Below are 16,800 nucleotides of genomic sequence, written 5' to 3'. Positions count from 1 at the left end.
CCCAATGCAGCGATAAATCAGTCAATTAATCAATCAATCAATCAATCTTAAAAAAACAAAAACAACACCTCTTGTTCCTTTGAACAACCAAACAGTGCTGCTGGCTTTGTTTTAAAAGCTGGGGCCTCCCTGATTCCTCACTTCATTTTTTCAAAGCTTTCCGAGTTTTATGGGAGCTTAAACAGCCACGGAAACCCCACATCCATGGAAAACCCCATTGGGCCAGCTCTGCTTGGGTGATGGCGCCCTTCCCTAGCATCTGAGGCCCTAAAGCATCTCAGGGAAGAGCAAAGGGCCAGTGAGACCTGAGGCGAGTCCCAGCTCTCCCACGCCTTTGCTAGGTGACCTTGCTCTCAGCTAAAAGCCTCAGTTTAATTCAAGGAAAAAATTAGAAGGTACGCTATTACCTTCTCCACGGGGTTATTGTGTGGATTCAAGGAGATAATGAATGCAAAGGACTTAGCATAGTGCCTAGGAAAATAGTATCGTATATTGTATTTTTAAAAATCAGCTACACTGGTTAGATTGCTCTGCCATTATTTTAACAGTTCATCTAATAGATCTGGTGACATCTGTTAGTCGTTTTTATTTAACCTTTAATCCATTCTTGTCTGTTTAATTTGTTTAAAAGCCTTTAAAAGCTTGGATCATCTTTTATTTCTTTGTATCCACTATACATAGCCCAGGGCTTTGCAGAGAGAAGCTTCTCCAAAGATATTTGTTGTCTATTTCATTGCATAACGTATTCTCTTTATTTTTATTTATTTTTTTAACATCTTTATTGGGGTATAATTGCTTTACAATGGTGTGTTAGTTTCTGCTTTATAACAAAGTGAATCAGTTATACATATACATATGTTCCCATATGTCTTCCCTCTTGCATCTCCCTCCCTCCCACCCGTATTCTCTTTAAATAGCAATGAAGAACAATTCAAGATATACCATGAATTCTGACAATGAGTTTCTTTTTTTATGCTCTTTGTTTTGCTTTTTTCTTTCTGGGCCCATGTTCTGAAATCACACTTGGGGGCAGCATTGAGTCAACTTGGCTTTCACTGTTGGGAACTAGAAGGAAAGATGAAAGAAATCGAAAGGTAGAGGCTGACAGATAAGAAATGAATAATTCTCAAAGTACGTCACTGTCACTAGCTTTAAAATGACTGCGCACTTTGCTACAGAAATCTATTTAAAAGCAGCACACCCTCTTTCATGTCTCACGGGGGCTTTTGAGGATAAATGACTTGTTTCCTTTCTAACCCCGGGTGTCAAAGCAAACTGCAAGACACTTAACTGTTTGCTCACCCAGCAGAATGGAGCAAATGTGTGAGCCACATCACAAAGGAAGACAAATTCTGCAGGCGTTGATGTGAAAAGGCACATTTACGGCTCGGGTTGAATATGACCTGTGTAATTGGAATCAATTAAATCAGTTTGACAAAACACTGAAATAAAATGCTCGATTAGCCAGATCTTGGTCCTGCCACACTAAAGAGAAGAAAGGTAAGGTTGTGACAAAGTTAATAGCAGAGGTTCAGTCGGCCAAGGAACTTCCGAAAATGCTCTACATCCAGGGCAGATTCTACCCACTCTCTCACGGAGCTGTCTGCGTAGATCTTCTATTGATGTTCAGAATGTTTACCCCTGGGTATTGCAAGGTCAAAGCTAATGGGCTAATTGTTTGCAAAAATCAAAGTAAACTCAGGCACTTCACTGCAGAATTTCTTTTAAAAATATTTGACGAAAGGTACAAAGAAAGCTCATAGAAAAATACCTTTGCTCAGCAACTTTCCCCAGAATCTGAGGAAACAGCATACATTTTTCATACCAATAGGGTCTCCATGAAAACTAAATGGAAAAGTGCAAGAGGATTGCCCAGTTTCTCCATAGGTCCACAACTTCATTTCTGTTATACCTGTTCCCTGATTTATTATGGAGGCATTTTTTCTTCATTTATTCATTCAACGTTCACTGAACATCCAACGAGTCCAGTACTGGGACTATATGGATGAAAGACACATTATCTGTATTTTAAAGAAGTTCAAACTTTAGGGAGAAATGAACACACACACACACACACACACACACACACACACACACACACAAACACACCTGTAAATAATTGCAATCATACTGATTTCTTTTAGGCTTGGAATCTATGATTCTTTTTATAGCTAAACAAAATTATTCCTCAGAGTATAATCTCAGAGAGCATGGATCTCACTTAACAGATGAGAAAAGTGAAATCCAGAGATGTTAAAAGATATGACCAAGGTCACAGCCAGTGAGCGCAAAGCCACAGGAAGAACCTGATGTGTTTCCACCACATATAGTAGCATCACCCTTGAGAAGAGGCATTACAGTTTCTATTTCTTATCCCTTGTATAAATCATCAATGGGCATTTGCTTATTGATTTTACCTTAATATCTTTAGTAGAGATATTTTATTACAGATATTTTATTAAAGTTATTTCTATTAAAGATATTTCTATCTCTATATTGTAGTATATTCAAGATAAATATAGTAGTGTATTATTATGTAATATTTGGATAATGCATATCATTATATACATTATTAACATATAGTAATGTCTAACGTAGTATAATTTGTATATTCTAAGTCCCTAGTGTAAGTTGTGAATGAGCATTTGTGTATTCATTTTACTTTAATAGCTCTCATGCTGTCATTTGTCCAGCTACAACTCTCAGCATTATGATGTCTCTCATAAACCAGGTAACTTTTATCTTGCTTAGTCTCTGAGACTGTTAGCAGTTGATCAAAGCAACCACTTTCTCTTCATAAACATTCAGTTTTCCAAGCCTTGAGTTGGAAATTGAGGAGATGCCAGTGGGCATTCAGATACTAGAGCATCTGAATTTCATCTTGTGTCACACTTCATGATTTCCCAACCTATTTCCAACCAACAACATCTCCCTGGACCCGCATCCTTGGGATTTATCGTTTGAGGCCATATTGCAAAAGAAGCCTGTTGGTTAATTTGTACTTCTGCACATCCAAGGGAAACGTCTGACAATAAGGTCTAGGAGAGGACAGAATCCTGATGAGTGGCATTTGACAGTTTCCATGGTGTAAACACCTTCACGATGGTCAGTTTCAAGCGATGGAGGTATTGGTGCAGAGAGAGTACTGGGTTTGGCTTGTGGGTTTGGTTAAGTACAACCAACAACAGGCCTAATTTTAAGACACAATTTGAACTTGGTAGGAAGATAGGAAAAAAAATTATTAAATTAACTTATTGAATTAATAAAGATATAAGAGAAAGGGGGCAACCAATTACACTCATCTGATAAAATACACACTCACCAGTGATCCTCTTTGTGAACATAGTTGAGAAACTTCTGGCTAAAATGATAAGTGGAGGCTTGATTGTAAAAACCAACAGATCCCTCCCAGCTTAGCTAATCAAACCAGGCTTAAATGTTAGAATTCAGGAGCCAAAGAGGACAGTGCAAGGACAAGGAGAACAATTTGACAGCAGAGACTGGCTTGAGCAGCAACTTTATTCAAGCATTTGCTCAGTCAGTCAGTCAGTGGGTGTTTGTGTCCTCCTAAGAGTCATATGTTGAAATTCTAACTTCCAATGTCATGGTGCTAGGAGGTGGAATCTTTGGGAGGTGATGAGGTCATGAGGGTGGAGCCCCTGTGAATGGGATTAGTGACCTTATAAGAAGAGACCAGAGAGCTTTCTCTCTCTTTCTCTCTCTCTTCCTCCCTCCCTCCCTCTCACTTTCTCTCCCTCCCTCTCTCTCTCTGTCTCTCTTCCTCTGCTATGTAAGGACACAGCAAGAAGATGGCCAACCAGAAAGCAGGTTCTCAATGGAATGCAATCTGCCAGCATCTTCATCACTGATTTCTCAGCCTCCAGAACAGTGAGAAATAAATGTCTGTTGTTTAAGGCATCCAGTCTATGGTAATTTATTAGCCCCAGCTTACTAATACAATGGGTATTTACTGAGAATCTTTTTCTTTGTTCCTACAAATTGACATATTTAGGAAGGGATCTCAAGTAATGTAGAAAGGAAAAGAATTTACATTAAGATATTCATTCTGTAGAACATTATGCAAATATCAACGCCCCATTCTACTCCCTGACTCCGGGGGCTGTAGGAAGAGTGAGGGAGAGATATAAGCCTCTATCTGAGCTAGTGGCTGCAATCCAAAACTCAGGAGAAGAAGCTGCTGCCTTTTCTTAGGGGAAATTCTTTAGTGTCAGGCTTTATTGCCACCATCAGCTCAACCTGAGTCAGCTGGGAAACCACAGTCCCCAGAAGTTCTCAAACATCAAGCTTAGACTTAGATGTTGATTTAAGACCAGAAAAAAAACCTTCATTTATTTCCTTTCCTGAGTCCTCCCAGGTTTCCACCTGCTTTAGGGAAGTTCTTTTTACAGTGTCGTCTACCTGGGGACCACCTCAGGCCTGACCTTTCAGTACAGTGTTGCTTTATTTAACGTGGGAGTCTTTGAATGTCCCCTATGTCATGTATGGTAGTACTCCTAAACAGGCCAATTTTCTCCCAAATATGAGCAAACCAAAAGTGCAAAGTGTTCAAAGCTACATAACGACTCATATGTTTACTTTCCGTTATACTTTTCTAAAAATCTACCTTTAAATTACATCTCTAAGCAGATCTGCCTGGTTTCTTCACTGTCCTTGAATTTTTTATTCTACTTTTGGAATTTAGATTATAAAGTACACATACTGTCTCAAATACATAGTAATATATTTTATTCTAATGTGGGACCTCAGACTTTTCATTCTTAACAGCGTATATTAACAACGCTTCTGATGTAACATGGGTAAGTGTGCTTTTTACTGCCTGTCTGGAATATGTGGGCGCCCCCCGCAAACCCAACTGGCAGCTAAACCAAGAACACCCATGATACTATAGAGACTGTTCCATACTCTTTAGCTTTGTAAGGAGATACTTTGGGCATGAGACAATAAGGCCTGAAACAAGGGAGGGAGATTTTATGGTAGAAGAAAATTTCTCTCTTCCACTCAACCCCCTCAAATTCTCGTGGGGACAGGAGATGAAGGGAAAGTGCTCTACACATTGAGAAAACTAGAACACTAGTGTCTGTTCAGTTCCTTCTCTGGTAGTTGGTATCTCACAGAGATGATGGTGAGGGGCTTAGAGGGCAGTGTTGTACCCCTTGATAACCCTGAGTTTCCCATGTTCTCAGAGCTGAGGTTGGGGCAGAGTCTCAGCCAAAGCAATTACCATCTATAGTGAGAGACATGTGACTGTGGACGAACCCTATGCACTGATACATTCATTTCCCCTGAACTTTGATACTTCCCTCTCTTCACCCTCTAGGAAGAGGTAGGAAAAAGGCAGAACTTTCACCTGACTGCCTTTGAGAGTTGTGGAAATCAGACCTCGGATTGGAATGTAGAATAGAAAACAAAATAAGGTATAGAGATGGATTGACAGAAATTGGATAGAAGAACAACTCAGAAGCGACCAGATTATACTTTCTGCCAAGAACAGAATTGGACACCAAGAAGCAAAAATCAAATTGAATCATAGAGATTAAAAAAAGAAAGCAGTATTTACAGACACCTGAATCTTGTCAATTATCGCGACCATGAAAATGTATGTCTCTCATGCAAATAATCGATTGTAAACGTAAATTAGTTATTTAGTGCCATATCACCCAAAATACCTGCCCCGCACCACCCTGCTCCCTAGTGTGGACGTGGCTGATTGCATCTTGAATCTGTTTTTACACTTAAAGTCCAGAAGGGTTGGTGCTGTTTAGACGAATTTAATTGTCTGTTCTGTTTGTTTCACCTCAGATTCTTTCCAGTAGATGGCGTTAGTCCTAAGTCTAAGAGTAGAAAAGAAAGGCTTATTGAAATATATTCATCTTCTAACCATCAGCTGTGAAAGGGGTTAAGAAGTCATTTTATATGATTATTAGCCAATATGCATTTAAATTCCTTACCCATTAGGGATTCTCAAATCTCCATATAGATTGTCTTCTGAAGTAGATGAAAGCACTAAGGGAGGAGTTTGGATACATGTCAGAGGGTGCAATAGAGGGTCTGAAGTGTCCATGAGGACAGGCTGTTATCAGAAGCTTGGATTCAAAAAGGTCTCGGATGTGCTTGTCTCTTAGAAGAGGACTTAACATTTACTGAGTTCCAAAGAGAAAAGAGGGAGGGGGAGAGAGAGAGAGAGAGAGAGACGGAGATGGAATGTATATAAGGAAAGGGGAAAGATCCAACTGAATACATTGAAGACTGCTTCTTTTTAAAACATCAGCTTCATACATCAAAGCAGAAGAACTGACTGCTTCAATATCATTGCTTTTTTCGGCAAGGGTGGGATGGTACATTCAGATGAGGCTAAGTTGTCCCTACATGGTGTCTAAGGGAACAAAATAATGAGACAAGAAAGGCACAAATCTTTTGCTTTTTAAGGCTTCAGGTACTCCCTCCAAATATTATACTTCAGCCATCTGCCTCAATTTGAAATATTTGCTAATTATAAATAATTTAAGAACAAGTTAAAAATCTATCTGATTTGAAAATCTTTGGCTCGATCCTCCATAGCCTATGGAATATCTGTTTTACAGTTAAAGTGATTTTCATTTTATCTCCACCCACCCACCCTGAACGCACACCTAACTCACCTTCTTGTAGAAGTGGAGTGTCACCTGCATTTTGGTGCCCCTCAGACAACATCCAATGCTTTTTCCAAGAAAAACCCACCATTCCAACCAAATCTTTCCAGAGGCTCTGACGCCAGCCCTACCATTTCTGTATTCATTTATTTACATCACAACTCAATTATAATTATTATAATTCCCCCTTCCCTCATCTTTCTTTTTTAAAGTGTGAAGCCAAGGAGAGTCAGGAATTACAACTTTTCCCCCTAGAATGATCACAAATTTCCCGTTTCCCCATCCAGTCTTTTTTTTTCCCAAAGAGGGAAAAAAGTACCGTGGACTTGGTAGGAAGCATCACTCAGTGTGGGACCATTGTCCCCCCCTTCCAGAGACTCCCAACTGTCTCCCTAAACGTGCTGTCTGTAACCAGTTGTTCCTGTTGAATAACTGCGTGAGCTGCAGGGCTTTTGTCGCCTGCCTGCAGATAGACGGGGATGCTGCTGGCTTTTCTGAGTGTGGAGACAGCACCCGGGAGCCCCCAGGAGGCCGTTATCAGGAGCCAACAGATGGAGCCCATCAGCGCGCTGCCAGCCATCCACACCTGTGGATGGCGCCCCAGCCAAGAAATTAATTGCTTAGAAATAAAAAAATGGGTGGACTCAGATCGGAAAGGATTAAGAAAGAAGAGGTTAAGCAAGGGAAAGAGGAAGCCGCGCTGTGTGAGGTACCCTGATCCATGGCAGCAGACCCAAGTGTGTGACGTGTTCGGCGCCTGACTTGGTTTTCAAATACAAGAAAGATGCAGGATTAGAACTGAAACATGGGAAGGAAAAAGGCGACTTAAAAGAGAACAGGATGCCCATTGCTTCACTTGGGTCATTCACACGCATTCTGAAGGAAAAAAAAAAAAACACGAAACTTTTCCTCTTGTATGTTTCTATTTTGCTAGTGGAATTACATTTAATCTTATTCATTGTCCTTATTTTTCATTTGTTTTTTCATATTTTGCTGCTTCTACGATTTCCAAATCAGCAGAGAGAGGTTTTTGTTTTGCTTTGTTTTCTGTAATGGCTTCATGGGACAATTTTTTTTTTTTTTTTTTTTTTTTTTTTGCGGTACGCGGGCCTCTCACTGTTGTGGCCTCTCCCTTTGCGGAGCACAGGCTCCGGACGCGCAGGCTCAGTGGCCATGCCTCACGGGCCCAGCCACTCCGCGGCATGTGGGATCTTCCCGGACGGGGGCACGAACCCGTGTCCCCTGCATTGGCAGGAGGACTCTCAAGCACTGCACCACCAGGGAAGCCCCTTGGGACTATTTTTATAACTTATATTTTCTTGTTTCCCTAAGAATTTTTTACATAGTGTTTAAAAAACAAAATTCAACTCAGTAAATTTTAAAGATATTATTGGCTTTATTCAAAGATGTGATTCACGAATCCAGCAGTATCCCAGCTAGCAGCTAGAAAGGCAAGCCAAGGTGCTGTACAAAATGGAAGACTTTTATAGGCAGAAGGTGTGGAGGATCAAAGAGGGCAAGGAAGTTACACCAGCAAAGAGCGGTTTGTGTCAAGGTCACCTTCCTTTAGGGAACAGCAGGGACCTATCAGACGTACGAACTCCTCACTGCTCACCGGGTCCTTCCAGGTTTAAGATTCCATTCCTGGGAAAGGCTGAAGCTAAGGTAGTAAGTCTCAGTGGTGACTTGGGGCTTAGCACCAGTGACTTCCTTTGGGGCCTGTTGTCTTGTTTTTAACGACAAAAAAAGTAGTTTCGATTCCATTGCAAAACTCGTTCCTCACTGTGTGACCTTTAGTCCTTCATCTTTTTTGATCTCAGTGACTTGCAAAATGAAGCATAATTGCTAAGATCCCATGCAGCTCTTGAATTGTATGATTCTGTAAATCAATTTCCGGCAGTATTTAGAAATGGCTTAGACAAAATATCTGGAAGAAGGAAATAAGGGACATGGAGAAAAAAGGAATCCCTAAGAGAATTATATGCCACAGTACCCAACACAGCCTCTTCTTTGGAAATTTCTCCTGTGAAAGAATAGATCATTATTACCAGGATCACTGAGAGGAAGCATCAACAGTCTCAGTAATTAGGATGTAGTAGAAGTGGAGGGTACCTTGACTTAATCGGAGAATTAGATACGGTTCTCATTTGTCAATGCTTTAGTTTTAAAACAGACATATCTTTGATCTGGGCACAGCTAAGCAGTGTATATTCTGCATCTGAATTGAAGCAACCAGGGTTTTTTTTTTCTGCAAATAGACATTTAGGGGCAATTTAGTTTGATTAAGAATGAATTATTCCAGCAAATTTTTATCATTTATCACGTGTCAACTTCCAGCACATGCTGGAAGTAAAATACAGTGCCTTTCATCAAGGAACTTAAAATCTATCAGTTGGAATAAAAACAGTTGCATAAATAAAAGTAATGATAAAATTATTTATTTATTTATTGAGTGCTTATTGAGTGTACTTTGTCACTTGACCAAATCTAATATATCTAATCCTCAAAACAACATGGCAAAGTATCATCATTAACCTGTTTTTTTTTTTTAAGATAATTTTTAAGAGCAGTTTTAGGTTCACAGCAAAATTAAGATGCAGAGATTCCCCATATACCACCTGCCCACCACATGCGTAATCCCCATTATCAATGTCCCCCACCGGAGTGGTACATTTGTTACATCTGATGAACCTACACTGACACATCATAACCACTCAAAGCCCACAGTTTATATTAGGGTTCACTCTTGGTGTCGTACTTTCCTTTGACTTTGGATAAATGTACAATGATATGTATCCATCATTATAGTATCATACAGGGTATTTTCACTGTCCTAAAAATCCTCTGTCCTCCACCTATTCATCCATCACCCCCATATCACCCCTGCAACCACTGATCTTTTTATTGTTTCCATAGTTTTGCCCTTTCCAGAGTGTCATATAGTTGGAATCATGCAGTATGTAACCTTTTCAGATTGGCTTCTTTCGCTTAGTAAAGTGAACATAAGGTTCCTCTATGTCCTTTCATGGCTTGAGAGCTCATTTCTTTTTAGCACTGAATAATATTCCATTGTCTGGATGGACCACAGTTTGTTTTTCATCCATTTACCTACTGAAGGACATCTTGACTGCGTCCAAGTTTTGTATAAGGTTGCTATAAACATCCGTTTTCAGGATTTTGTGTGGGCATAAGTTTTCAACTCCAGAGGGTAAACACCAAGAACCATGATGACTGGATTCTATAAGAGAATGTTTAGTTTTGTAAGAAAACACAAAACTGTCTTCCAAAGTGGCTGCACCATTTTGCATTCCCACCAGCGATGAGTGAGAGGAGTTGTTCCACACCCTCGCCAGCATTTGACGTTGCCAGTGTTTTGGATTTTGGCCATTCTAAAAGTGTATTTTGGTATCTCATTGTTGTTTTCACTTGCATTTCCCTGATGGCATCTAACGTGGAGCATCTTTTCATATGTTCATTTGCCATCTGTGCGTCTTCTTTGGTGAGATGTCTGTGAAGGATTTTTAGTCCATTTTTTAATTGGGTTGTTTTCTTGTTGTTGTTTTAAGAGTTCTTTGTGTATTTTGGTTAACAGTACTTTATCAGATGTATTTTTTGCAAGCCAGTCTGTGGCTTGTCTTCTTATTCTCTTGACATTACCTTTTGCGGAGCAGGAGTTTTTAATGTTAATGACGTCCAGCTCATCAATGATTTCTTTCATGGATTGTACCTTCGGTGTTAGATCTAAAGGTCATTGTCATACCCAAGGCCATCTAGGTTTTCTCCTATGATATCTTTTATGAATTGTATATTTTGTATTTTACATTTAGGTCTGTGATCCATTTCGTGAAGGGTGTAAGCTCAATAAACACTAGCTATTCTTATATATATTTTATTCTTATATTTGCCTTAAAAATGTTTCCAGATTTTTTTGAGATATGGTTGATCTACTACCTGGCTGTGTCTTAACTTTTACAATCTGGATGTGTCTGATCTCTCAGGCCAGGCTGTAAAAACCCCATTTAACCAACATTTGATATCTATGAAAAGCCTGTGGTTTTTAGCTGGAAAAAGTCACTACTCTTCTATAAAATATTACTTTAAATATAGAGAGCAGGGTTTGGTGACACAGGTCATGCTGGAAAATGGTGACTTTTAAGTTTTTTTTAAAATTAATTCTAAGAGATGTTTTATAATGCACAAGGTGAAGATGACTTATCAGAGTGGATAAACGTGACTTGCACAGAAAGGTGACATGTTTAGAGAATGTGCTATTTATTATAACTGCCACCCAGCCTCATTTGCTATGGTCAGTGTGAGCATTCCATGACCAGATACATAAATGAAACAGATCAAACGAGACATTTCTCACTGAAAAACAGTGTGTTGCAGTGGAATGAGGGTGGCCTGGCAGTCAGAAGACCACAATTCTCGTGTTGATTGCTGTTAAATTGTTGTGTGATCTTGTACAAGGCTCTTCACCTTTTCGGGGACCTGTTTCTTCATCTGTGAAAGATGATGACTGGGTGAGACAGTCTGTGAAGTCGTTCTTGTTCTCTGAGTCTATAGTTTATACGCACTCAGCATCATCAGCCTTAGAGCTATCTAGATTAAACGAAACCGGGAAGGCAGGACAACCTGGTCTTTGATTATCTGATGATCTTATTCTCTCTCTCTCCTTCTTTCACTAGTTGACTTATGTGATATAAGAAAAACACTCTGTGGTGCCTTCTCTGACCAGCTTCATGAATTCAAGCTCTGATGAGCTATATAGAATAAACAAGTAGAAGATGAGTGAACCTTATTTTTTGCATTACTTAATGCAAATTGGTGAATGTAAAGCCTATCTCCTGGTTCTGCACCAAGTAGATCATACAGAAGAGAGGACTCTAATGTTCTGGTGCCACAGGCTTCACTTTTTCAGATGTGGTGGAGCGTTATCATTCCGTGATAAACATTCATTCATTCATTATTTATTTATTTACATCTCTTAATGACATTGACATTTGATAAAGTTTCAAGGACCCAAAAAGCAAACTTCTCAACCAATTCAACACAGGTTGCCAAAGCACTGGCTGTTCTTGCTTGCACTGTACCCCTGCCTCACGTAGAGAATTATTCTCTGTGAGCTCCAGGGGGGAAAAGCTCCCAGGACATTTTTCTGCTGCTCCCGAAGAGGATCGCGTACCTAGACACTATGTTAATCTTCCTAGACATAATCCTCACTTATATGAAATCAGTATCGCCATTTCTCTTAAATCATCTTCTACTTTCTTTCTTTTTAGTTATTTATTATGCTTATCAAGATGTTTTATTTCGTTCTACTTTTATGCCTTATTTTATTATTACTTGTTTAGACTAGGCTACGGTCAAAACCAGGGAAGACATCATTATCCACTAGTCTACATCCTTCCTTACAAGACGAAAATACCCTCTAAGTCTGGGTCTCATCTAGCATTCCCTACTCTTCCCTCTTTTAAAGAGTAATTCATATTCTGCATATCTGGAAAATTAATTTCATAAGAAAATATCCCCTTACTCGGTAGCCTATATATCTTTGTTGCGCTATATGTCATCATTTCCAAGTTCCATGATCCATCTTGATTATTAGTATGATCAGAAGTCTCTTCCTTTCCAATTTTGGGCATCCCCATTCTCTGTGCAGGTCACCTGCTCCCTTTGCTCTCTAAGTGTGCGTCCTTCTCTCTGATGTTCTCAAGACATGCTGCTTTCACTGGCAACTCTTAGACAAGAAAAGGAGGCGTGAACTGGAGATCGGGTGACTGGCCTGATGCAAGAGGATCCAGAAACCTCAGAGCTTATGATGGTTTTGCCATTTCATTTTAGTTAACTGCTCATATAAAATTTGTCTCATGACAGAATAGTTGTTTTTTAATGTTTGATTCGAGCTTGTGTGTATGCATTCTTAATACTGTATTTTGAAGGAAGCCATTTCTGATTCTGTGGGTCTGTGCACTTAATAGCTGCATAATAAAGGATAATTACATTTGCCTGTAAGAAAATATGGATTAACAATAAACATCAATGCCATGAAAGGCCGGCAGCAGTGTATGAATGGGATCTTTTCAGAACCACTCTCATTTATTACACAATGGATAAAAACAATTGGATTAATGAATCAAGCAGGCATTCTGCTTGCATGGCTAACGTTAAAGAGTAGTAAGCCAGTTTATTGAATGCTTAGTCGACAGCCATCTGTTTATCCTTTGATGCATTTCATCTTAAAGGAAGATTTATACTAATTAAACAATTTAAACCGCCCATAAAAGTTACATTGGTATATCCCCACGTGCTCTGTAAAGCTCCTGTGTGTGCTTTTTTTTTTTTTTTTTTTTCGGTACGCGGACCTCTCACCGCTGTGGCCCCTCCCACCGCGGAGCACAGGCTCCGGACGCGCAGGCTCAGCGGCCACGGCCCACGGGCCCAGCCGCTCCGCGGGCACGCGGGATCCTCCCGGACCGGCGCACGAACCCGCATACCCCGCATTGGCAGGCGGACTCCCAACCACTGCGCCACCAGGGAAGCCCCGTGTGGGTGCTTTTTAAAGTCTATTTAAGTTACTCGGATTGGATTAATTTTAACAAGCTGCTCCTTCTGCTTTCTGTTCCAGCCTCTGACCTTTTTGTGAGCAACTTACTGTTTAATCTCAAGTTTCCTTCTCTCTGATGATGACAAGGGCGGTATCAGTGTAACTCCAGAAACACCTGGATATTTCCCACATGTTTGGTTCTTTTCCATTTGGTTTCAAATCAAGGCTCGGTACTAGCTATTGTGAGGCTCTGTCTATCGCAGAACAGATCCTGACAGACAGGCCGTGAAAAATAGACAGCAGCTGCTTGGCTGGGACGGGAGTTCTGTCTCATTGCCAACTGCTACATACATCACATCCGCGAGTATTCAGTAAGCGCCTACTCAAAGCTTGCAAATGGAACATTTAAAAGGTGGTCCCTGTGCTAACATTTGGCCTAGGGCTCTGTGCCATGTTCATGGCCGGTGGAGTTGCCACGCTGCCTGTCACTCCGGCCTCTGGAGGTGGCCTCCGGTGGCCAGGGGCAGAGCAGGTAGTGTTCTTTTTCCCCGTCCTCAGGCTCATTGTAAGTGAGCCCTTGCAGATGAGCTTTATTCTCCAATCTGTGGATTCAATTCTAAAATCCTATAAACCCGAACCACGTGAACTCACGTGTGGTTTGTAGGTTTGTGGTTTGTGGTTTCACTTTTTTATAGACAAGCCTGGTTCCTTTCCTTCTTGGAGCTCTACTAGGGAGCGGCCGGCAGTGGATTCCAGCCCCTGTTGTTGCTTCTGCTGTTTCTCAGTGCTTCTTGAGAGCAGGGCCAGCTCTGAGGCATTGGGGGTTTTCCCTAGTGAAGGGAGCATCTCTGCAGTGGAGGGTGTGACCTCTGCCTGGTGAGAGGGACTAACTTTGTGGCCCTGAATTACTTCACTGGGCTGGGGCCTACACCCTCTCCATCAGGTTGGCCTTCTTAAAGTGACATTACCTCCTCCTGCCTTTAGGCTGAACTGATTTCTGAAGCCTTCCTGGGGAACACCTGCAGTCAAACAAAATCATTTGCTCCAAAGTGATGCTAAGTCACGTAACACAGACTCTCGCTCCTCTGTGAAAGAGTAACACTCTGGAACAGGAGACTGGTGCCTATTAATATGGCAAATTATGGCAGCAGAAGGAGCCTCATTTCCAGTATCACCATGGGTCCGCTATCTGGGCCCTCACATTCCTCAACAAACCAGGAACTATGTCATTTGCGTGTACTTTTCTTAGTACTTTAAAGAAGACAGACCATCTTCTCTTGCCTCCGGCTTTGTTAAAAAAAAAAAAAAAAAAGCAAATACAATTTATTGAGAGGGAGTTGTCTTTGAAAAACACCCTGAGGACACATGAACAAGTAAAATCTAATTTAAATGAAGATTCTCCAACGCCATCCCAGTGATTCTTGTTCATTTACCTGGGATGGGGTCCAGAAATTGAATTTCATGAAGTACCTGGTGGCACTGATGCAGGCAGTCCCTGTGCTGCCTCTGAGAAACACCAATAAAGCTGAAAGTTCTATGTGTGACATCCTAGAAATGTACTTTACATTTTAAGAAGAGAAAAGTACCTCCTCAATTGTACCAAGACAGAGGCCTCGTAGACTCAAAGCAACAGTAATAACAGTAATAAGGGAGACATAGACTCATGTGGTTCACTTCCATTGCTTTACAAAGCCATTCTTTCCAGCCCAATTTTTCCTCCTCATTAATGACCACCTTATCCCTGGGAGATTGGAGACCATGGACTTGGCCTCCTTACCACTCCCCTGACATTAACCAGTTCTCTCATTCTGGCCAAGGAGAAGTGGCTACTTGCAAAGTTGACCAAAACAACCCAGCAAAGTAAATGCTACCCTGACCCCTCTCCTGGGAGGGGAGCCTGAGCTTGTACCCAACAGCGCGTGGGCTCTGAGGACTCTTCTCCCTGTTTCCTCCTTGTGATTCCTGTGTAACACTGGTGACACTTTCTAAAAGCACCTGGCAAGCTTTTAGAGAAGACTAATTCCCCAGGTCTACCCAAGACTCTGAATGAAAGGTCTGACTAGGCTGCTGAAGGGAATGATGTCTGGGTTGCTTTAAAAGCAGGGGGCAGATCCTGACAGGATGGGGCATCTGGTCCCAAGGCAGTGAAGGCGAAGAGGCAGAGGGGCAGAGAGATTGAGCAGGGACTATTCCGGACAGACAGAACCAGAACAGGGAGACAGACATACTGATATGCCCTATTAAAAGCAAGAATTAGACTAATCCATGGAACTGCTCTGTCCCTCAGTATGTGGTTTCTAACGAACTCTAGCATTAGACAGAAATTAGTACTTTTAGAGAGTTTCTCTGAGATCTCACTTAAAATGTCTTTGGCCTCAACTGAAATTCATTTCCTTTTTTCTGGCCTTGAAAAGAATGGAGTTTTCTCAGAGAATGAGCTGTGTGCTTCTGTGATTTGGAAAAGGTCTCTGTGTAGCCGTGCAGAAGTGCTGGATGGATACTTGAGATTACTGGAAGTTTATATTAATCTACACACTTTTGGAAAAACTGGAAAATTGGGCTAATTGTATATCTATTTAAGTAATCCTTGCACTTTTTTCTTCTTCAGAAATTAAAAGAAATCAACTAGTATATATATTTATGATTTCACTACGTTGGATATTACAAGCTTTAAAAAGAGGTAACTGAAAAACAAAACCAGACAGTAGTCTCCAACTGTGTTTTAAAAGCAATATAATGGGAGTGGGATGGGACAGGGCATAGTCGGAATTTCCCTCCAATCCCAAACTGCTTTGCTTGGGAATCTTTTGAGAAGTAATAACAAGTTTCATATCGTTGCATATACAGAATATCTACAATTTTACCCTCTAACAAGGACCCTCTGTGAGGTGTGCACTATAGATATTATTTCTCCCAAACTGAGATGAGAAAAGTGAAGAAGTATGTTTAACTGACTTGCCTGCATCTACATGTTTAGTTCATGAAGGGTCAGCCTGGGGTCCAGGCCTGATTTCCTTAAATTCCAAGTGTCTTTCTTCCGTAGTTTAGATCGTGTCTAATGACAAGTAAGCATACTTAGGTTGAAAAAAGGCATTTTAAGAATGTAATTATTTTCTTTGGTTTCTTCCATTTGACGTTAAAAGATGACTTCAGGGCTTCCCTGGTGGCGCAGTGGTTGGGAGTCCGCCTGCCGATGCAGGGGACGCGGGTTCGTGCCCCGGTCCGGGAAGATCCCACATGCCGCGGAGCGGCTGGGCCCGTGAGCCATGGCCGCTGAGCCTGCGCGTCCGGAGCCTGTGCTCCACAACGGGAGAGGCCACGGCAGTGAGAGGCCCGCGTACCACAAAAAAAAAAAAAAAAAAGTTAGGTTCCTACTCTTCCACAGAGACAGGGAGATGGGGCCTTGTCTTCAAGCGTTGCTAGAACAAACAGTCAATTGGTTGGGCAACCTTGAGTTATCTCAGGCAGGTAGTTTTAAGGAGGGCTAGGTCATCCTAGGGGTGCAGTTTTGCACTGCTAGTAGCTAATGTTGGTTCAAGCCTTTATAGGCCAAGGATGAGGGATAGTTGAAGAGAGTGCTCAGAGGAGCCAGGCTAGAGTTTG

This window comes from Orcinus orca, chromosome 2, assembly GCF_937001465.1.
Source record: "Orcinus orca chromosome 2, mOrcOrc1.1, whole genome shotgun sequence".
In the NCBI taxonomy this organism is placed as follows: Eukaryota; Metazoa; Chordata; class Mammalia; order Artiodactyla; family Delphinidae; genus Orcinus; species Orcinus orca.
The sequence above is the reverse complement of the archived record's forward strand: the minus strand, read 5'-3'. Positions refer to the sequence as shown.